This window comes from Mauremys mutica, chromosome 14, assembly GCF_020497125.1.
Source record: "Mauremys mutica isolate MM-2020 ecotype Southern chromosome 14, ASM2049712v1, whole genome shotgun sequence".
Classification (NCBI taxonomy): Eukaryota; Metazoa; Chordata; order Testudines; family Geoemydidae; genus Mauremys; species Mauremys mutica.
This window is the reverse complement of record NC_059085.1, coordinates 24432081-24454837: the sequence shown is the minus strand read 5'-3', so window position 1 is coordinate 24454837 and position 22757 is coordinate 24432081. Positions and strand designations below refer to the sequence as shown.

The following is a 22757-nucleotide window of genomic DNA, read 5'->3' as shown; positions in this document are numbered from 1 at the left end:
CCCTTATTGGTTATGCTTCTTGTATATACATGTTCCATTCCAATCTTTCAGTCACTATTTAGATCTCTTCTTTTAGGTTTTATTGATTTGAAGGCATTTTAGATTGATTGATTATCTGTCTAGCTCTCACTAACTCTTTGTAGCCATGCACTATTGTATGTTTCTCCAAGCGTATGTAGCAAAAAGTTTTAAACTGTTAAACAAGTGTTATGATATTACCTCTCTCAAGTGCTTTAAATGTTGTTTTAAATGTGTATTTGGATCAGTGTGCATTGCTTTCATGTTTGGAATTAATTTAAAATATTTAGTATAGCAGATAGATTGCCTTGTTAACAAGTGCTTTACTGAAATTTCATGATCTATAGCACACCCTAGTGATATCTAGGAATCATGAAGTAGAGTAGACCCAATCATTTCAGCTTATTCAGTGGTGAAACAGAGCATACAGCCCCACTGAGGGACTTATGTCACTTAAAGGGATTCCTTCAGCTCTGACTTGGAAAAGACGTTTGAATTCTTTTGTTTCTAGGAAGACAAAAAAAAAAGATTAGATTTAGGAAAGTATTCGACTACAGTATATTCTTCTGTAAACAGAGCATCTGTTAAATGACTTCATCTCCTATTCTGAAAATCTAAAGTTTTGGGCATATTCTGATAACAGAGCACAGGGAAAAGCAGCAATAGCTGTGTGGAAAGAGGAAAATGATAATTTTTTAAGTCTCAGGACAGTGTACAGAGAGGAGCAGGATAAAATGAAATCATTATCAATATTTTGAAGAAGACCAATGGTTAAGATTCTGCATGGGGCAGAAACCAGAATGATTAATATATTTCTGTTGTCTTATAGAGCATTACAGCTAAAATATTCAAACTAAAATTAGGCAATGCAATACCTACTTTTGTACCTGAACAGGTAGTCTGGTTTTCAGAGGTCCTTTGGAATCTAAATATGGGTTTAAATAGCTAACTGATCCTGCAAAGGGATATGTATATGTTTAACTTTTAAGCAATATTGAACTCACTTTTGGCAGGATCAGAATAATTTGGTTTCTTTTTAATGGTGTAGATTTACTGCTTATGAAGAGTACTGAATTGTTATTGCTCAGCATTATTATCTAAGAAAGGCTATAAGGTGTGAAAGGACAGAAAGGAGGTAAGAGTGATGGGAACAGGGAGGGAAATAGACAGACAAGGCCTGTGAGATGATTTGAAACAAATTCATGGAGGGTTTTACATAAATGGGGAGCTGGTGGAGCTGTCTGAGGATGGAAGAGATGAGCTTGAGAAGGTCACAGAAGGAAGTTAAAATAGTCAAGATGAGAGAAGATGAAGAACCTTTCAGCAGAGGTGGATTTGAATCAGTAATAAACCTGGGCACTGAGCTATTTGCGCACATACATTAAGGAATGAGAGAAGGTTTAGGATCCAAAGATCACCTATTATTTATGGTTAGTGAAGGTGAGAATTCAAACATATACAGACGCCAATAAAGGGAGATTCCTGAAGGTAACTATAAAAGACATGTGTTGTCCCTTTTCCTACGGACTCAGGGAAGGAGGACTTGTAACAGCAGTTCAGACCCCGGTGCAGAGCTCCCAAAATTAAAGTCCCCAAACAAAGTCTCTGGGCTTATTCAGGCTAGACCCCTGAACCTGAGAGACTCCATTGTAACCTGCATGGCTTCTAATCCCTCTCTGTTCTTACCCAATTTCATGTTTAAATAGCCCAGGCCAAGCCCCAGAATGCAGAAGGGGGACCCTCTTGATTACACCTAGGCTGTCTTAGTTGTAGGCTCCAGCCTGTCCTTTAAAAGGGTAGTTCACTTCTTCACAGTAACATTGAATTAAAGTCACAGTGCACTTCCCTGCTCTAACAAAAACTGGCAAAATAGTAATTGTAGAGACTGACCCTGATCCGAGCCATTTGTGTCACTTCAGTGGTGCAAAGGGCCCAGAAAGCTGGTATAAATATTAGCTGTCTCAGCAGATCCCCTACGACATGGCCTTTTGCCCCCCAGTTCTGGTTCAGGGAGCATGCAGCTGGGGAAAGAAAGGGCACAGCCAAAATACACTGTACTCCAGCCAGCATCACTGTCCATGAGGCTGCTCTAATTTACGCAATGGTCCAACCAACACCAGATGCCTCCGGGATTGCAGGAGCACAAAGCAGAGCGTGGCTGGAATCAATGATCTGGTCCCATGTCTTTGTTATGCCCGCAGAAAGATATTAGCCTACTGTACAGCAGGGCTTATGGTGGATTTCTATCTCTCTATCTATGCCCCATACTCATCATGGTGTCTGTCATAATTTGGGGAGGGAGAAAACTTTACCTTCAAAAAAACCCTGCAGATGCCAGGTTATCTAAACAATAATGGAAATGAGCATTTTGTTTTATGTAAATAAAATAGAAAGTGAGCAACAATATATGTTCCTTATTTAAATGAAATGCAAATTATGTTGTGAAACGGGGGAAAACCAGCACAACTGAAAACAACACAATTGTTTCCAAGAGCGCTTCACATTTATTTCAAATCCACATACAATATTTCATTCATGCTTAATTATTTCCCCAATGCTAGTATAAGCATTACTAGTTCCCTTTGTCTTCCTGATTTTGCATGCAATGTGATTAGCAAAAATGCTTGTGCCCTACCAACTCCTGTACATATGGGGTTTAGCCTCATTGTTTAAGGGGTGGAGCAACAAGCGCTATAAACATTAGTGCTGCCAAATTTGTCACACGTGAGTCCTCCGAGGTGTACAAATAGCACTCATTTCATTTAAATCCTCTTCCATATTTTGCATTGCTACCATAACTGCAACCCTATTGTCTGGATGTATTATTTGAAGCAGCTTTTCTCCCATTGTTTGTGTACTGTAATCCTTTAGCTTTCTGTAGTCATCGTGAGAAGCTTACTTGAAAGAAATCACTTAGCTCTCACAGATCACTCTCTCCAAACCTGCTGGCAAAGGAACAGGCCATGACTAAAGCATGAGACCTATGATCTTTCTGAAGAAAATCTCTTCTGTAGAGTTTATAATTTGTTGCTTTCATGGGGCTCTATTCTCAGGGTTTGTGCTCAGCGTTATCTTTCCTCCCCTGTGGATTTTTCAACAAGGCATGATGGGAACGTTAGCTGGAAAAAAGAGAAGTAATGCTGGCTGTAGACATGTAGCCTAATGCACATTTTACACACAGATGAAATCCAGGCAAAGGGAGACATCTACTGTTTGACATAAATTAATAAACCTTGTTTATTCTAATCGCAGCAGAATCTCAGCCCTTTATCCTCCCATGGTGTAAAAACTGGCACATCAGGCTGTGAGTCTTTCAACAGGATTCGGAAAACTGAGTGCCTGTCTGCTCAGTGCAGACATAAAAACATCCCAAATAGCTTTTCAGAAGAGAAAGGACTGGCCCCAATTTGGCCAAAATTTCCTCTTTCCAATTTAAGATTGTCTGCTTGGATGATGCCCTCCAGCCCAGAGATAGCTGCATTTCATTGGTGACATGATGTCCTGTATGTGGATTGTTTGTATGTAAAATGCTTTGGGATCTTTTAAGTTAAAAGATTCTATATAAATGTAAGATTTTTGTATTTTATTTATTTAACTAATATGCTTCAGTTTTCCTCTAATTAGTTCCTAATTCCTATTTAGTATGTCCCCCAAACTGAGGCTCGTGGAGAGCCAGTGATCTATAAAGCACTTGTTAATAGTCTGTGGAGAGCTGGCTGGTCACGTGGTGTTGAATCTCTTTGTTTCCAGCTGTTAAATCACATTCCAAGATGGCTAAAAAGTACATAAGCAGCAAAGAGTCCTGTGGCACCTTATAGACTAACAGACGTATTGGAGCATGAGCTTTCGTGGGTGAATACCCACTTCGTTGGATGCATGTAGTGGAAATTTCCAGGAGCAGGTATATATATGCAAGCAAGAAGCAGGCTAGAGATAACGAGGTTTGTTCAATCAGGGAGGATGAGGCCCTGTTCTAGCAGTTGAGGTGTGAAAACCAAGGGAGGTTTTCTAGTTGGCTAGCCATTCACAGTCTTTGTTTAATCCTGAGCTGATGGTATCAAATTTGCAGATGAACTGGAGCTCAGCAGTTTCTCTTTGAAGTCTAGTCCTGAAGTTTTTTTGCTGCAGGATGGCTACCTTTAAATCTGCTATGGTGTGTCCAGGGAGATTGAAGTGTTCTCCTACAGGTTTTTGTATATTGCCATTCCTAATATCTGATTTGTGTCCATTTATCCTTTTCCATAGGGACAGTCCCTACGGACACTAATTAGATACACTCAACGTTGTAGTTATGTTCCTGAAAAATGCGACTTTAAGTGAAATGATGTTAAGCGAATCCAATTTCCCCATAAGAATTAATGTAAATAGGGGGATTAGGTTCCAGGGAAAAAATTTTTTTGCCAGAAAAAAGGCATTATATACATTTTAAACAAGCAATTTACTACAGGTACTGTACTATAGTTGGGAGGTGCCCCTGCCTTACCCTACACAGGCACAACCCACTGGCACTGGAGATGAGGCATGCTGAGTCCTTGCTCCTCCCCACTCCCTCCTGCCCCCAAAGTGCCATAAGTCAGCTGATTGCCGCAGGCAGGAGGCGGGGGAAGGTGCTGATCCGCGGGGTCTGCCAGCAGGTGGGAGGCGCTGTTGGGAGGGGGTGGAGGGAGGCTGCCAGCTGTGGAGAAAGCAGGCAGCCAAACAACGTAAGAGTGGAGCGTTGCACAACTTTAAATGAGCATGTTCCCTAATTGATCAGCAACGTAACAGCGAAACAACGTTAACCGGGACGACTTAAAGTGAGGAGTTACTGTATTTCTAGCAATAAATAAATAAATAAATATGTTTACTTGGAGCTAGGGTTGTATTGGGACAGATTTTCGTTACCAATCTGACTGAAGGCGTCAGTTGATCAGGCTGATGCCTCAGAATCTTTTCAGGGAGGAGATGACGAAGCACACCGAGGGTCTAAATTTTAAAGCTTTATTGATAAAATAAAATAACAGCAGAGAGTGCTGGGAACGCTCTCACGTCACTCAAGGGAAGAAAGAAAGCATTAATGCCCCAAGCCCTAACCCACTTTCATACTCACACATGCACGACCCAGACTGGCCAAGTCTGGGTGTAATGTCAGAAGAAAAGGGCGGGGGGCGGAAGGTGGACGGGAGTGCTGTCCTGGGCACAGGTCGTCCAAGGATCTGCTGTGCTCTCCAACTTGCTCTGGCTCTCAGGAGGGTTATAAATCCTGGGTTCCTTTGGGGATGTTTTTGTCCAGGGCCCTCTGTTCCTGGTGCTCTTTATACCAGTCCAAACAGGCTTTCTGTGGCCTCCCTGGTTTCCCAAAACATCCCAGCTCCGGAGACTTGTTTTCCCCTCTGTTGGCCTTTGCTGTTGCTGTTTCATTCGCTCTCACTGTTATCTCTGCATCTCTGTGTCTCATTCGCTCTCACTGTTCTTGCTGTTATCTCTGCAGCTTTGCTCAACTTAGTTCTTCTCTTCTCATGGCTGGTTGCGGGGGGGGTTGGACTTCCCCTCTTCTGTCTTGGAAGGGAGCAGCTGACATTGGGCTGGAGTTAGCTTCTCATCTTCAGACTGAGCTTGCCGGCTGCAGTGTTGAATTAACCCGTTCTCTGCTTTCTTCTTTCTCTCCTGCCCCCTCTGCCTCTCATACTCCTGCAAAGGAATCTTCCACTCTCCACTTACACACCTTTAACCCTCCCCAAAATGCTTTGTGATGCTTGCAACAGTGTTAGCAATATACAGTGCTGATCTACCTTCCCATGGGACTCCCTAAGGGGAGGAGGCCATTGGGTTGTGACAATATGTACCTATCACTGAAGAGGAAAAGCCTTCACAGAACATGTATTACTCAAAAACTACAAACACTAGAAAGTCTGGAAATTCAAAGTCAAGGACACACTTAAAAACCCCTTAAACACTGGAAATGTGTTGTTAAAGTAACCTCAAATATCTTAACTCTGCCCAGGTTGCACTAGACCAAGACATTCTGGTGAAGGAATGTTTGATAAGAACTTCAAGATGAAATCTTAAATCCACAGTATCTACTTTATTTGTAGTTTGTCCATAAGGTTGAACTCTGGTGTACACTTTTCTCAGGTATGTTCCGGAGAGGAGTGGGAGGCAGTGGATCTGGGAATAGTCTTTTTTCCTTACCTCTGAAAGATGTGGAGATATATGTAGTTATGCAAGTTTATTAATGATACTTTATTTAAAGTATCGGGGGGTAGCCGTGTTAGTCTGGATCTGTAAAAGCAGCAAAGAGTCCTGTGGCACCTTATAGACTAACAGACGTATTGGAGCATGAGCTTTCGTGGGTGAATACCCACATCGTCAGATGCATGTACATCTGACGAAGTGGGTATTCACCCACGAAAGCTCATGCTCCAATACGTCTGTTAGTCTATAAGGTGCCACAGGACTCTTTGCTGCTTTTACTCTATTTAAAGACAGCCAAAGGCACACTTTCGGCAATAGTGTGTACAAGTACCTGGGTACATGCTGCTTCTGCTGGTTCAGAATACTGGCTTCAACATTCGGGTTCACATAGCTTTTTTTGAGAGGGAAGCCCAGTACTCGTTCTGCACCGGTGACATGACTCAGCTATCATCTAGCAGAGCAAGTGCAGAACAGCATAAGTGAGTGATACTATAAAGAAGAATTTTAGAAAGTAGAATGGAGTTATCCGCTCTAGAATTTAGAATGTGAAAAAAGTTCCATGGAGTCTTCAATCACCAGAAATGGTCAGGATCATAGTTCTATCCCTGGTATTAAAATGGGGATTGATTCAATATTGACTGAGAGGTCAGAGTGCCAGCCTAAGGCAGTGAGTCACCAACACCATTTCTGTAAGAACCTGGGTCTTCCTAAGTAATTACCCTTCCAAATAATAATTAGGTCTGTCCCTGTTTAGCTTATGAGATCTGACAAGATCACAAATCTAAAACATCAGGATCAGGAAAACAAATTAAGGCTGCAATCCCACTAAAGGATCCACTTACATAGACTCTTAGACCCTTGTGGAGGCACACTAAAACCTATGAGTTCCATGCAGACCTGAGTGTCTGTACAGTGTATCCCTTTGTAGGATCTGGTCCTAAAGTTCCCTACTAATCTCACTGACTTTGGTAGCCTTAAACAGTAATCTTTGCATAGGGTTGCATTATTCTTCAACTATTTCTCCAGGACATTAGGCATAAACTTGCTTTTCCTTTACAGTGGACTTGCTTCTTTCTCGCTCTCTCGCTCTCTTTAAAACAAACTCTTTTTGCACTTAATGCAAAAGATAATTCCACTCCCCATTAAAATTTGAGTTGCTTTTATGTGTGTTGCATAGTGTTCCCTGGGTAGTGGTACTGTGTTGCTCAATATTATTCCAAAACTCTTGTATATATTTTTGGATCATCCTTCAAGATTCGGGTGACATAAAGCAATTTATAGTGCTTTGTGACCTTCTGCACCAGTTGTTCATCTTTTTGGCATTGAAACTGATTTTGCCCATCTCGGCATTCCATCACCTGAGTGTGAAGGAGATCAAGAGAGAACCTTTTATAGCATCAGCAGCAAAAGTGAGATGATTTAGCTCTCTCATACTGTTCTCCAAAATCACCCACCAAGCTGATGAGGCAAACCTCTTCTTTGCTTAATACCACAAAAGGTGCATAGAAAGCAAGGAAGGATTCACTTCATATGCAAAACCTACTGTATCATTTAGTTATGTTTAGTGAGAAAACCCAGTCTAATGCAGTGGTTCTCCACCTTTCCAGACTATTGAACCCCTTGTAGGAGTCTGAGTTGTCTTGCGTACCTCCAAGTTTTACCTCACTTAAAAACTACTGGCTTACAAAATCAGATATAAAAATACAAAATTGTCACAGCACACTTTTACTGAAAAATTGCTTACTTTCTCATTTTTACCATATAATTATAAAATAAATTAATTTGGAATATTAATAATAATTTCAAAATATTAACATTTCAGTTGCATAGAATATAGAGCAGTATAAACAAGTCATTGTATTACATTTTAGTTTGTACTGATTTAGCTAGTGCTTTTTATGTAGCCTATTGTAAAACTAGGCAAATATCTAGATGAGTTGATGTACCTTCTGGAAGATTTCTGTGTACCCCTGGTTGAGAACCACTGGTCTAATGAATATCTACCGCCAAATGAGAGGAAAAGAATGACTAATGATAGGGTAACTTGCAGTATATTATTTAGCCACTCAAAAGTGAGCATCAATGGGAGCTTCTAGAACTTCTGGAAATTCTGGCCACATGTGAGGATGCCTAGTATGGAATTAGGAACCTAACTATATCTCTGCGTTGTACAGAGTTCTAAACAAGGTGTAGCTCTTGGTAAACAAGGGAGACAAAGCTGGAATTGAAGCCATGTGGAAACTCAGTTGTAACTCTTTTCCATAATAAATGCCTTCTGTTTAAGAAGGACTATTATTCCGTATGTCATGACACTACTTTTCACTCACCTTTTCTTTCCTGGTGAGGCTTTCCCTGTATTGATGTTCCAGAGTACACTGTGCTTATGAAAATCCAGAGCCAAATTTCAGGAACTCTGCAATTTCAGAAATGTATTGTGTAACCCACATACCTCCTGGGTGTGGTGTTCTGTTCCATCTAGTGCAGTGTCTCCCAAACTTCTGAAAGCTCAGCCACTCTTCAGAGAATTTCAGCCAACTGCACCCCTGCAGTCCTGTTATGTGTGGTTAAAGACCTACTCCTCCTTAATAATACATCTGTCATGGCATCTCTGTCCTCCTGACTACTCCTCCATGCCTCCCACTCCCACACACATTTTGGGAAACACTGGCAAAGATCTTCATAATATGACACTTCTATCCTTTCTGACCTGCTTTTACAAGCAGTGAAATAGTTAACAATATTGACATTTAAAATATCACCATTAGCATCTGAGTTAGAGCCCGCTGAAATGATCAGGGAAGTTCACCTCTCAGAGCTATTGTTTCAGGCTTTCTGCAAATTCAGGTAGACATCTCTATGTCAGCTACACTCCTGGCAGCTTTTGAAGTGTTTTCTTTACAACCATGACAGCAAGAGATTTATTTTTTCTTTTTAAAAGAAAGCCTGAGACTATGGAGAATGATTGAAAGGTCTGCCCATGGCTAGTCCTTCACACATACCCAGGAAAACACTAGGGTAAGGGGAAATCTAGGGGAGAGCTTCTCCAGCCAGTGCTGCCCGTGCTCACAAAGCTCCCTCTTGGTCACATGATCCCCCTGGAAACACAACCATCCTAGGTGCCTGGTCTGAAAGGGCTGATCCCCAGTAGCGAGCAGGCTAGGAATCTCTGCTTGTTTCCTAGCCTGCACACTCTACTACAAGCAGGAGCAGGTTATTGGATCCTGACATTGTCACTGAGTAAAGGATAGGGACTCAGCGGTAGTGATATTTCTTTTCCATTATCCCCTGCAGAAGGGCAGAAATCCTTGACAATGGCAGTAGGCACCTCTTCCCCTTACGATATTTACATTAAGTATTGACAGCCAAAATATGTGGCAAACTCGACTTGGTTGCTAGTGCATGGTCCTGTCTCTTGATTGTTCTTTTCTTTTTGTTACATATTAAGCTGTAGAATTCCTAGGGACCCGGGCGGGAGAAGGGAAAGATACTACAAGTATGACTGGGGAAATAAATAATGTAATGCATTGACATTGGAAAAGGGAACAAAGGAAGACAATGCAGCAGGAACAGAAATGTAATACATTTGTAAGAGCCAGGAGCACTGCACTGAGCACTTTGAGATTATGGAAAGGTTTTATCTCACAATGGGGCTACCTTGAACTGCTGTTGTTAATGCCACTGAATTCCAAGGAAACAAATGTAAATTCCTGCTGCTTCTATGATATGTACTGAAGGCACCCAATTTATCTAGACATGCATTAGACAAACAAGACTAAACTTGGGTTTCAAGTTAAGCAATGAAAAAACAAGAAAAAAGATTGAAAAATGGGTTTTCCCTCATTTCCCCATAAGCAATATGATTACTCTTTGAAATTTCAGGACTGTTTGGAATAGTCGCGTAGTTCTCTAAATACACAGTGCTAAATTCAGTAGACCTTTGCAAGAGACTATAAAAGATCATGATTGAAGTCCACTATCAGCATACAGCAAATTGCATCATTACCTTGCTTCTCTAATTCTCTCTTACTTGTCCTTTGCTAGTAAGCCTTATGGGACAGTTTTTTAGAGGTGCCATTTCCTTTGCAATGTTCATTTGCATGCACAAACTGGGTTCTTGCATACTTGCCAACTTGCATGTGCAATTAACTGGTGTACAAATGCAAATGTTCCTTTGTTGCAAGGAAGATCCAGAGTTTTATGGGTATTTTGAGTGTGGGTACACTTCTGTAGGTGTCCCGAGGTGCTTTGTTTTGAATATGTGACAGTCTAAGTCCTTCCTTTGTACTTATTAAGATCAGAATGATTACATTATTTAACTGTGAACATGGATTTACAAGTTAAAGGTACTATTCTCCCCACTGTAACTCTATCAGTCAACTCACTTCTGTGATTCCTTAGATAGCTGATTAGATCAGGGCTCTTCCTGAAGGTGCATAGAAGGGGAACATTTGATATAATATTTTATACGCAAATTGGTGCCTGGCACCATACAAAACTGTAGGTGCCTGGCACATATAACCTCCTCTGTGAGTTTGAGGCCATAGAAACTTTTATCACACAGTGCATAAAGTTTTCCTGTGTGAACCTGATTTTACACTGACAAGGATTGTTATATTACTTCTTTAAAAACAAGGAAATTCCTCCACAAAAAACATTATCTGAAAATTGACATTTGCTGAAGTAATGAAAATGATATGGACATGTAATACTAACTACATACTTTAGGCAGTCCAGTATTTTTATACTTTGGACTACATGCAATATATTAGTGATGTCTGTGTCAAAAGAGTTCATACTAAGGTCAGAGCTAAGGTTATTAAATGTAACGCTGAAGGTGAATATTCACATCGATGCTGTGTCTGATTGTATACATTATAATGGCAACATGTTTGTAAATTAACTTAATTGGTACTGTAGCAAGGTGGTGTGGTCCTCCGCCACCCCAGAAAGGGACGAGCCCCTCCCAACACCAGAGTGGGCAGAGCCAGTGAGTCCTGAGCCCACCCCCGAAAAGTCCAGGCTCAGGACAGGAAGTATAAAAGCCTGACCCCAGAGCTCACTCGAGGAACAGCCGACGGAGAGGCCAGACACCTCTGGCCTAACTCCCAGTTGGGAGACCCCGACAACCTACGGCAGACCCAAGGACTGGCCTGACCTGCCAATGCCTAACACAAAGGAGCTGCCCAGCATGCCCCTTGCCAGTTACCCAGAGGACCCCATGGTGCTTGACTCCCCGGAGGACACCATCCAGACCCAGGTACCTCCAGAGAGGGAGGTAGGAAGTAGCCGACTCAAGTCTGGTTGCAGCACTGCCAAAGCCTATGTCAGTGTGTTGCGGCCAGGATCCCCACTGACTCAGCAGCGGGTCTTCTGCCACTGCTAGGGCCCCAGGCTGGGACGCAGTGGAGTGGGTGAGCCTGCATCCTGCCTCTGCCACCCAGCTTGTGGGTGGTAGTCTCCCCCTCTCCCAAGCCCCTCTGAGCCAAGAGCCTGAGCTTGTCGTTTACCTGCATTTGCTCAGCCCCTGCCTGAGGGCCTGAGCCACTGACTCTCTGCTGCCCGGGCCTGGGCCTGCTAATCATATAACTGTTTGCTTAGCTCCTGCCTGAGTCATTGACTCTCTGCTGGCCCGCCCTGACCCAGGGCCTAGGCCTGCTAAATACTGTTGCTCAGCTCCTGCCTGAGGACCTTAGCCCTTGACTCACTATTGCCTGCTGACCACGGGCTGGGCACAAATAACTATCTGTGTTTGCCTCTACTGCTGCCACAGCAAGAGACTCCCGCAGCCTGGCTAATTCCCCATCAACAACTGGACGGAAGTAGCGAGACGGTGTGGTTCCCCACCACCCCGGAGAGGGACGAGCCCTGGCCAAACCCCTCCACAGATACTTTACATATTAAACCTTTACAAAACCTTGCAAATGCTTAGATTTTCTTAAAACTATTGCTGTAGTTAAGTATTTTTATATATGTTACTTCAGCAAATATACCACTGAATTAGGCATTGGCAGGTCAGGCCAGTCCTTGGGTTTTTGTCTGAAATAGCTGCTACATACAATATTGTCCTTCCACTAATATTATACTTCCCAAAGGAAGCCTTCCCACTACACACTTTTGACCCACACTTCTGATAGATGTCAAGTTCACAAAATGCTCTCCAGAATAACCCAAAAGGAAACAACTTCAGATTATCCTTTCATTTGTTACAGATCATGTCACCTCCGGTTAGGAAGACAATATACTATACTTCCAAGAGCCAGAGACCAGAACAATGTGCCTTGAATTAACAGAGCAGACTGAACTCTGCCTCAGGTGTGGCACTAGTTATTGGTTAAAACCGGACCATGTGATTCTGAAGTATAGTTAGGCAAATCTATGTTTATTAAAGCACATAATTTGATAGAAACTACATAGAATTAAAATATTTGTCAGTTTGTTCAGTTTAAAAGCTTTCTTCCAAATGGCAATATAAAACAACATAACAGGGTTAGAAGGTGTTAATGTAGCCACTAGGTGGAGCCATCTGTGTAATAAAAGCAGTTTGAAAGGAAATCATAGTTTGTTTATTGTACTGGATACTTTTCTGTTTCAACAAGAACAACTCTGACTTTTGTGCTATATATTCCTCAATATCTAGCCAGCTTATTAAAAAAATTTAATGGGAATTTTTGACATGTAGTGTTAGAGTGAATAGGTTAGTACTGAAACTAGAATATTTCTAAAATGATAGTATCTTACCTATGTCATCCGGTGCAGTTTGCTATACACATACCGGGTGAAATCCTGGCTCCAGGGATGTCAATGGCAAAACACCCATTGACTACTTCAGTGTGGCCAAGGTTTCACCCATGGTGCATATATATTTACAGTAATATCATAGCCTAACTAGGATACATTCATCATTACTGAATATTTGTATCCTCGTTTTGCTGGTATTTTACCCTAGAAAAAATATAGCAAGTTAATGAAATCTCCAGTCACCTGCCCCTAATAAACTATGACTATTTGTCTTTTATTGGAGTTTTAAGTGAGCATTTAGCTTCCTTCCCCTGAATATTGCCAGACTCCAGTGCTCCAAACGCCCCCCCCCCCTTTTGCTTACAGTTGGAATTATTCACTTTTTAAACAATTTACATGACATTTTGTTTCTTTATTCTTTTTTGTTTTGTTTTATTACATTAAATGCCTTTTGCATCTAAGTCATAAAACCCAAGAGCACCAGTAGGCCTGTAACATTTTGAGATCTTACACTGGGAGGGTTATTTTATGTGATCATATAAAGCGTGGGAGGTTAAGAAGTCCCAAGTGTAACCACAGGGAGGGAAAGAAAGACACAGAGATGGGAAGCTTTATTTCTTATTGGTTTCCTCGTTCATTCCTCTCACCTCCCACAGAGGAGTCTAATGGGAGATGGTTTACTTTAGCATCAGAGAGATGGTATTATAATAAGGCTTCAGTGGCAAAGAAACAGAAACAATCAGTTAATAATCCATGCTTTGGAAACACAACCTAAGGGGTTTTTTGTTTGTTTGTTTTTTACAGTAGACAACTTTTTGTAGATTTTACTGTTGTTAAGAAACATTGTGATGTTTCTGAAGCCATATGTGACACAGCTGTCCAACATTCTTTTAGTTCATTGTTTGCTTGATTACATATGGTAATGTATCAGACTATCACGCCATATCACACCAAATGGATGACTGAAATAAACCAGGATGAAGGGAGGGTACAGGTACCCTTGGATGAGCCTGCTTGGTCTAGGGACACACATTGGTTGCATTTTTGTTTATTTGTCTGAGTTGCTCAGCTAAAATTTGGGGGAAAGAGAGGGTTAAGAAAAAAGCACATGAAAACCCTCTCAAGTCATTCTTTTTTAAATTTCTTCAGTAAATAACACTAAGGATCTTTAAAAGCAGCAAAGAGTCCTGTGGCACGTGTTAGTCTGGATCTGTAAAAGCAGCAAACACAGCTACCCCTCTGATACTTGACACTAAGGGTACGTCTTCACGACCCGCCGGATTGGCGGGTAGCAATCGATTTCTCGGAGTTAGATATATTGCGTCTCATCTAGACACGATATATCGAACCCCGAACGCGCTCCCATCGACTCCAGAACTCCACCGGAGCGAGTGGCGGTAGCGGAGTCGACGGGGGAGCCGCGGACGTCGATTCCGCGCCGTGAGGACGGGTAAGTAATTCGAGTTAAGGTACTTCGACTTCAGCTACGCTATTCACGTAGCTGAAGTTGCGTACCTTAGATCGATCCCCCCCGCCCCCCAGTGTAGACCAGGCCTTAGGATCTTGTGTGTGACTAGAAGTAGCAGATGCTTCCCTGGATGCTTGGTACAGCTTCCCAAACAAGGGCCAAGATCCAACAGAATGCTCAAACTCAGGATGACCTCCTCAGGCAGGCAGGACGTGAGATAAACGCTCCTGGACTACACAATGAGACTACTCAGTCCAGCTCCTCGTAGTATGAGCAGCTCCTGTGAGCATTACCACAGGTCTCTCTTGTCCCTGGTTTTCTTGTGTAGGCTTTTGAGTTCTTTGCTCTTGTTGCAGCATTGAAAAGGGTTGCTGCTGGAACCCTTCTCTGCCATCTTTCTAGAGATGTCCATACATACTGCTTTATTCTCGTGATTTTTTGTAAGGGCTTTCTGCACCCTTGCTTCTCCCGAGATGGTGGGAAACTCAATGATTTCTGCACTAGCTCTATGAAGGTGCACGTGTCATTGTATGGTAGTACAGGTTGTACAGTAGTAGTAATACCCGGCTCAAATGCTGAGGTATGCGAATCTAGGAGCAAATGGACCAGTCCTGGCTTCTGGCCAGCATTTGAACAGGGAAGGTGACATCTGGGTAACATGACCTCAGAAGAGTGGAGAGTACACAGGTAAACAGGCTGATCCTTATGACATGCAAAGCAGTGTGGGATAGCAGTTGGCGAACTGCCATCTAGTGTGAATGAGCAGTATGGGCACATGAACATTAGTCCACACTAACTCATCCACAATTAACTTAATCCGCTTTCAAACTGGATTATGGAATACATATTACTTGGTCAATTAGAGTGCTTTGAGAGAGTGTGGCATATATATGAAGGTCATTTGAGTATGCACTGGTTAAAGTTAGTGCAATTTAAACCTCCCATGTAGACAAGCCCCAAGTGTTTGCAGAATCAAGACCTTTAAAATACCAGAGAGATTACATTTGATTAGGCTAGTCACCTTTTCTTTGCATAGGAGTGTAAACAGTGTATGTTACTTCTGGCTTTGAATATCTTGTTTTATAGAAAAATATTGCTATATTCAGCCGTAAAGAATTCAGATCAGTATTGCTCACATTTATTGTTATTACACTGTTTGGGCCATTATAGCCTAGACCATCTAAAGATTAACAAGTCTACTACAGCCTTAGCTAAGAGCCAGCTAGCTTTTAGCTCATGCAGTAGAGGCTCATGTACAAAGCTTCAGAGGTCCCAGGTTCAATCCCAGTGTTACATGTGCACATGGTCAGCAAAGCAGGTTTATTTGGAACAGGGTGGATTTGATTTAAATCATGATTTAAATCACTAGTCAGGAAGACTTGATTTAATCATGGATTTCTACATAAAAGTGCATTCTTGGTTGTTATAACCTTAGTATATATTCTTCACAACTCAGAGATAGATGTAGGTTTCATTTTTAGAAGGTACACACTATACATTTTTAAGTGATTTATGTTGAAAACTTTTCAGATATAGTTTTACAGCTATATCAGAAAATGAATGATTGGTTATTTCATTTACCAAAGGTAAGTGAAGCAGATATTTATGAAGTCATTGGGAGGTAAACTATCTCCAATTCAACAGGTTAATCATTAATATTTGGAGGATTTTCTTGCTATGCTGTATTACAGTGGTTCCCAACCTTTTTCGTCTGGCGGGTGCCAGACGACAAGCCACGGAGGACTGTGGCGGCGGACAAACATCCACCGAAATGCCGCTGACAAGCGGCATCATCCAGACGCGTTGCTGCCGAAATGCCGCCGAATTTCAGAGGCATTTTGGTGGATGCTTGTCCACCTGCCAGTACGCGGGCGCACTTAGATACCCTGGCAGTTGCCATCAGGGCCAGCTCCAGACCCCAGCGCGCTAAGCGCATGCTTGGGGCAGCATGCCGCGGGGGGCACTCTGCCTGTTGCCAGGAGGGCGGCAGGCGGCTCCGGTGGACCTCCCGCAGGCGTGCCTGCGGAGGGTCTGCTGGTCCCGCAGCTCCAGTGGACCTCCCGCAGACGTGCCTGCGGAGGGTCTGCTGGTCCCGCGGCTCCAGTGGACCTCACGCAGGCATGCCTGCGAAGGGTCCGCTGGTCCCGCGGCTTCGGTGGAGCATCCGCAGGCATGCCTGTGGGAGGTCCACCGGAGCCGCGGGACCAGCAGACCCTCCGCAGGCACGTCTGTAGGAGGTCCACCGGAGCCGCGGGACCGGCGACCGCCAGAGTGCCCCCCGCGGCGTGCCGCCGTGCTTGGGGCGGTGAAATTCCTAGAGCCCCTCTGGGTGCCATGGTGCCCTTCAGCACCGCGTTGGGGACCCCTGCTGTATTAGGAGGAGAACATCACCAGACAGACATTTAAATTGTTTTATTTAACTAAAATAACGTTATGTATTCTGGATTATTTTCTTCAACAGCAAACATATAATATTTTAACAAAACAAACATGAATTTTTGAAGTTAGTTAAACATTCAAGTTTTTTGAAATCAGGTTTGTTTTTGTTAAAATTGTTTTTAACTAAAATAGTTAAATGAAATATTTAAAAAAAAAAAAAAAAACATTAAGTTGACTTTGTCAGCCAGGTCAACATGATAAACCTAAAATATTGGCTCCTGCAGCTAACTCAGTCATCTTCCCCTTCATTTTCCTGTTTGTTCATAATCTGGAAAAGAAAAACAAGCTTTCCTGCTTTTTCAGGTCCCAAACGATTTCTCAATTTGGACTGAATTAGTCCAAAGGAAGAAAATATTCTTTCTACACCAGCAGAAGAAGCTACTGCTGTTAAAAGTGAGATTATCACTTCAACAGTCTCTGAATCCAAGTGCTAAAGTGACTTCCACCAGTTCACTGGTGTGACTTCCTTTAAAACACCATCAGCAAACATATCTCTTGAATGGTTCTTATTCCCAAACTGGGTCTCTTTTATGGCCATAATGAAGGTTTTCCCTTCTAGTGAGAGAATGGTACAGTAGATCTCAAATCAATAAAGGCTACATTCAGAAAGACCTCAAGATTTCTGGAATATGCTGCTCAAACAGTTTCACTTTTGTTTCTGCTGCCTGTTCCTCCCTTCTCACATTTACCTCCAGACTTCTTCTCCTTGTCCAGATCTATTCCGTCCCCAACAATCGTCTATTCGTTGAACTTTTTGAAACTTTGCACTTTTAGAGAGAGGTAAGGGATTGATTCTGTGTACACAAATTTGCAGAGGGACAATAGGGTTGAGGTCTATTATTTCTCACCTCTCTATATTTATTTAAAAACATTTTTGCTATTAACAAGCATGTTATCTCTGGAGACACAAATCCACAGTTTGAGAACTGCAAAACTAAGCATCTCTAATGGTATCTTCTAGACTGAGCACTGAGTCCCATTGGATAGATAGAAAGATTAACCTAAATAATCTATACAGAAGCCCCTGGAACCTCATAAGATTGGGTCTCTAATCCATGGATTAGAGACTATTGGAACTCATTTACAAAACATTTCTTAAACATTACATGAACGTATTGTCTCACACTATAGAATAAATATTTATAATCCTTATTCCATGATCAGATATCTTTGAGCTATAATGTATCTTAATTAAAACTATATTTAAATTTAAAAATCTGATTAAAAAAATCATTGATTTTTATCCACCCTGATTTGCAATATTAGAAAAGATAGGATGCCCACCAACCCTGTTAAGTCTTAAACATTCATTCCACAACAACATGAGAGCAGCTGTCCAGTTTGATAGGTCCATTTTGGACAGCTTTGAGATGAAAAGCAGAGTGAAACAAGGATGTGTTCTTGCCCCTACACTCTTTGGAATCTTCTTCTCGGTACTCTGGAACTGTGCATTTAAGGAGATGAAAGATGGAGTGTATCTCCACACAAGATCAGATCAGAAACTCTTCAAACTGTTGTGACTCAAGTCAAAGACCAAAGTCAAAAAGTCACTAATCAGGGAACTTCTATTCACTGATGCTGCTACCCTCATAGCCCATGATGAAGATCTACTACAAGAACTCATGGACGGACTGCCTTTCAACTGCTTGTCAGGCATTTGCACTCACCATCAACATCAAGAAAACGGTTCTATTAGGACAGGGGGTTCCACAAGATCCTTCAGTAACCCTAAATGCAAACCAGCTAGAAGTAGTCCAAAAGTTCACATATTTATGTTCTACAGTGACCACCAACCTCTCACTGGATGGAGAACTAAATGTTCGCATTGGAAAGGCTGCCACCACCACCTTTAGCAGACTAACTAAAAGAGCATGGAACAATTCAAAGCTGACCATCAAGACCAAAATGCTAGTTCACCAAGCTTGCATCCTCAGCACTCTAATGTATGGCGGGGAAACATGGACAACTTATGCTCATCAGGAGAAAAGGTTAAACAGCTTCCCCCTACGTTGTTTATGCCGTATACTCAACACCAAATGGCAAGATAAGTCACCAATGCAGAGGTTCTTCAAAGGGCAAATTTACCAACCATGACAGCCCTGCTAAAGCAAAGACAAATGCGCTGGCTGGGCCATCTGAGTAGGTTAGAAGACAGATGCATACCTAAGGACGTGCTATACGGGGAGCTATCAGAGGGAATAAGAACAACAGGCTATCCCAAGCTTCACTATAAAGATACATGCAAGTGAGATATGAAGGAATTTGGTATTGATCCTGACCAATGGGAAATCTTGGCAAGTGATCATAACAAGTGGCGCCATCAGGGTATCAAAGCGACAAAGAGTCCTGTGGCACCTTATAGACTAACAGAAGTATTGGAGCTTAAGCTTTCGTGGGTGTATACCCACTTCGTCAGACGCATCAAAGTCCATGACAGGAGCTGGTTCCTACAGCTTGAAGAGAAAAGATCCCGTAGGAAGCAAGCAACTCCCAACTAAGATATATACCAGGGGTCGGCAACCTATGGCACGCGTGCCAAAGACAGCACGCGAGCCAATTTTTAATGGCACGCTGGAGCCTGTTCGGACTCCAGCATGCCATTAGAAATCCTGCCCAGCCTCGCCCGCTCTCCACTGCCCTCTGCGCCCCCCGTGGGAGCAGGGAGCAGAAGCATAGCTGTGCGCACGGGGTGGGCAAATGGCCCCACTCCCCCGGCATGGCAAGCTGCGGGGTCCGCGCTCCGGGGCCGGAGCCCCGGCCGAGCACAGCAAACTGCCGGCCCCTCCCCTGGAGCCCTGCTGCTGCGTGCAGCGCTCTGGGGGGTCGGGGCTGCGCGCTCCCACGGGGCAGCATTTGGCTCTGCGGGGAGGCAGACACGCTCCCTGCTCAACTGGAGCTCTGCCACCGCCGCGCGCAGCGCTCTGAGGGCTGGGGCTGTGCTCTCCGGCGGGGCGGCGTGTCTGGCTCTGCGTGGAGCCTCAAGGTAAAGGGCCCAGGGCTGGGGGGGGGGGTTGGATAAGGGGTGGGGGCAGTCAGGGGACAGGGAGCAGGGTGGGTTGGATGGGGAGGTGGGGTCCCAGGGGGGGTTGGGGTGGGGGTCTCTGGAGGGGGCAGTCAGGGAGCAGGGGGGGTTGGATGAGGCATGGGAGTCCTGCGGTTTGTGAGGGGGCAGGAGGTGGATAGGGGGCAGGGCAGTCAGGGGACTGGGAGCAAGGAGGGTCCTGGGGGGGCAGTTAGGGTGGGGGGTCTCTGGAGGGGGTGGTCAGGGGACAAGGAGCTGGGGGGGGGATTGTATGAGTTGGGAGTTCTGGTGGTCCTGTCATGAGGCAGGAGTGTGGAGAGGGGTTAGCACAGGCAGGGATTCGGGGGGGTTGGATGGGTTGGGAGTTCTGGGGGTCCTGTCAGGGGTGGGGAGTGGTTGGATAGGCATGGGAGTCCCGGGGGTCTGGCTGGGGACTGGGGTGTGGATAAGGGTCGGGGCAGTCAGGGGACAGGTAGGGGGTAGGGTCCAGTCTGGGGACAAGGAACAGGGAGGCTTAGATAGGAGGTGGGGTCCTGGGGGGCAGTTGGGGGCAGGGGTCCCAGGACGGGGTAGTCAGGGGACAAGGAACAGCGGGGTTGGAAGTTCTTAGGGGGGCAGTCACCCAGCCCTCTCCCCTGAGCCCTGACCCCCACACATACACCACGCCCTCTGCCCTGAGCCCTGCACACCCCTCAGGCCCCTGCCCTGAGCCCTGTACCTCCCTCATACACACCCAGCCCTCTGCTTGACTCCTTCATTCTCCCCCCCCACCCCTAGCCCTGACACCGGCACCCCCACCCATACCCAGGCCCCACCTCTGCCCTGACACCTACACCCCCCCACATACCCAGCCTCCAGCCCTCTGCCCCCAGCCTTCTGGGTCCCGGCCCCGCACAGCCTGCTGCTGGTCTTGGGTTCTGGCTGACGGACTCTTGCCAGCCGGGATCCCGGCCACAGGCCTCGCTCAGCCCGCTGCCAGCCTAGGTGAACAGAGCCCCAGACCAGCAGTGAGCTGAGCGGGCCGGCAGCGTAAGATCAACATTTTTATTTCATTTTAAATGAAGCTTCTTAAACATTTTGAAAACCTTGTTTATTTTACAATACAACACTAGTTTAGTTATATAATGTATAGACATAGAGAGAGACCTTCTAAAAAACATTAAAATGTATTACCGGCACCCGAAACCATAAATTAGAGTGAATAAAGGAAGACTCGGCACACCGCTTCTGAAAGGTTGCCGACCCCTGATATATACATTTGCAATAGTTGCCAAAGATCCTGCCAATCTCGTCTTGGCCTATTCAGTCACATGAGACATTGCAAACCATCTACACATAGGCTGCAATTCCCATGTCTAGATCCGTAGATGAGAGGATGCCAACAACGTGCACTATAGCAAACACAGTTTGCAGTAAAGTGACTCAGACAGGTTGAACTAAATATTTGCCAGTATCTGCGGGGCTGCGGCTGGAGTGCTTCCCCCAGGGGTGATTTAGCCTCTGCAGGCTGGGCAGACAACAACCCGGGGTTTGCTCCCGGGGGCTGGGGCGGGGGCCTGGCTGAACCCAAGCTTTGCAACCCCGCATTCCCTGGGGGAGCTGGGGCAAGACACACAGTCGTGCTCAAGGGGACAGCCTGAGGGGCCTGCCGCAGGGGGCTCTGTGCCTGGACCCAGGGGGCACAGAGCCATTGAACCAAACCGTTAAACCCTTTGTATCACGGAAACGACTTCAAGCCAGGCGGTGCGGTAGCGCCCCTAGTTCCAGCGTCTGGGGGGCTTGGGGCGAGCAGAGGGCACCCGCGGCGGAACTACTTCCCGAGCCCCTTTGAGGGCAGGAGGGGCCGGCTTCTCCCGCCCGCCCGCGCGGCCTGTGTAGCAAACCAAGGCGCTCGGGCGGGGACGAGACACAACCTATCAACGCCCACGTGTTTCCCCTCGGCCCCCGCGCCGGCCGGCTCCTAGTGGCGGCGCCGCTCGCACGGGGCCGTTCCCGCAAAAGTGAAACCTCCGGGGCCCTTCCGCGTCCTGGCCCGCCGCCCTCCAGCCTCGCGACTCTGCGCACCAAGGTAGCAGCCCGAGCTGCGGCAAGGGGAGCCCAGGGCCGCGGAGCTGCCGGCGGGGGGGACAGAAAGAGCCCGGGCTGCTGCGGGGGGTACAGAGACATCATGGGGCTCCTGGGGGGGCGGGCGGGCGCAGAGAGAGCCCGGGGCTCTGGGGGGGGGGCGCAGAGAGAGCCCGGGGTTCGGGGGGGGGGGTAGAGCGGAGGGTACGAGGCTGCTGGGAGGGGCGCAGAGAGAGCCCGGGGCTGCTGCGAGGGAGGAGGGGTGGTAGGGGGCTGCTAGGGGGTTCAGGGCGGGGGGTACAGAGAAAGCCAGGGGCTGCTGGGAGGGGCAGGGCGGGGTTAGGAGGGTGCAGGGGGGGCGCAGAGAGAGCCCGTGGCTCTTGGGGTGGGGGGGCGGGGCGGGGGCAAACGAGAAAGAAGCGCCCTGCGCGGGGAGCCGCGGTTTGCGCGTGTCTGCGGGCGGCCCGGGTGCGGGGGGGGGGTGCGGAAGCCCCCAGCTGACATGCAGCTGAGCGCAGCGAGCCTCCCTCCCTCCAGCTCCGTGGCCCCAGAGCCCTGCTCGGCTTCGCTGGGGCCTGCCGCAGCCTCCGCCGCCCCCTTGCGCGCACACCAGGGTGTAAACTGCTGGCACCGCTGGCCAGATGTGTGGGCGCCACCGCCCTAGGGAGCGCCTGGCACGGGGGCCACAGTCCTTGGGGAAACCCCTGAGTCCAAGAACCAGCCCTGCCGGATCGGCTTGAGCAGCCTCTAGGGCCCTGCGCTTCCCCGTTACCTTTCGGCTGGTGTAGCACGGGGTGTGTCTGGCCTCAATCACAGCTCCAGAGGCTTGGGGAT

The 22757-nt window shown here is 45.7% G+C and overlaps 1 protein-coding gene and 1 long non-coding RNA gene across 3 annotated transcripts in view; one reads left to right on the top strand and one right to left on the bottom strand.

Annotated features, from left to right (window-relative positions):
• Nucleotides 1-22739, bottom strand: LOC123349463. The gene is made up of 3 exons (XR_006573554.1): nucleotides 22696-22739; nucleotides 1909-2039; nucleotides 1-525 (listed from the first exon to the last, which is right to left on the bottom strand). It is a non-coding gene; the product is annotated as an uncharacterized LOC123349463 (long non-coding RNA).
• Nucleotides 1-22757, top strand: part of C14H19orf12 (chromosome 14 C19orf12 homolog) — a 41426-nt gene that overhangs the window by 71 nt on the left and 18598 nt on the right. Inside the window, exon 1 of one of the 2 annotated variants that reach the window (XM_044987573.1) lies at nucleotides 21718-21927. The exons of the other annotated variant lie outside the window; for it this stretch is intronic. The gene's annotated coding sequence lies outside the window, so the exon portion shown is untranslated. Of the gene's footprint in view, nucleotides 1-21717; nucleotides 21928-22757 lie in introns of those variants that run through there. 2 annotated transcript variants of the gene reach the window in all.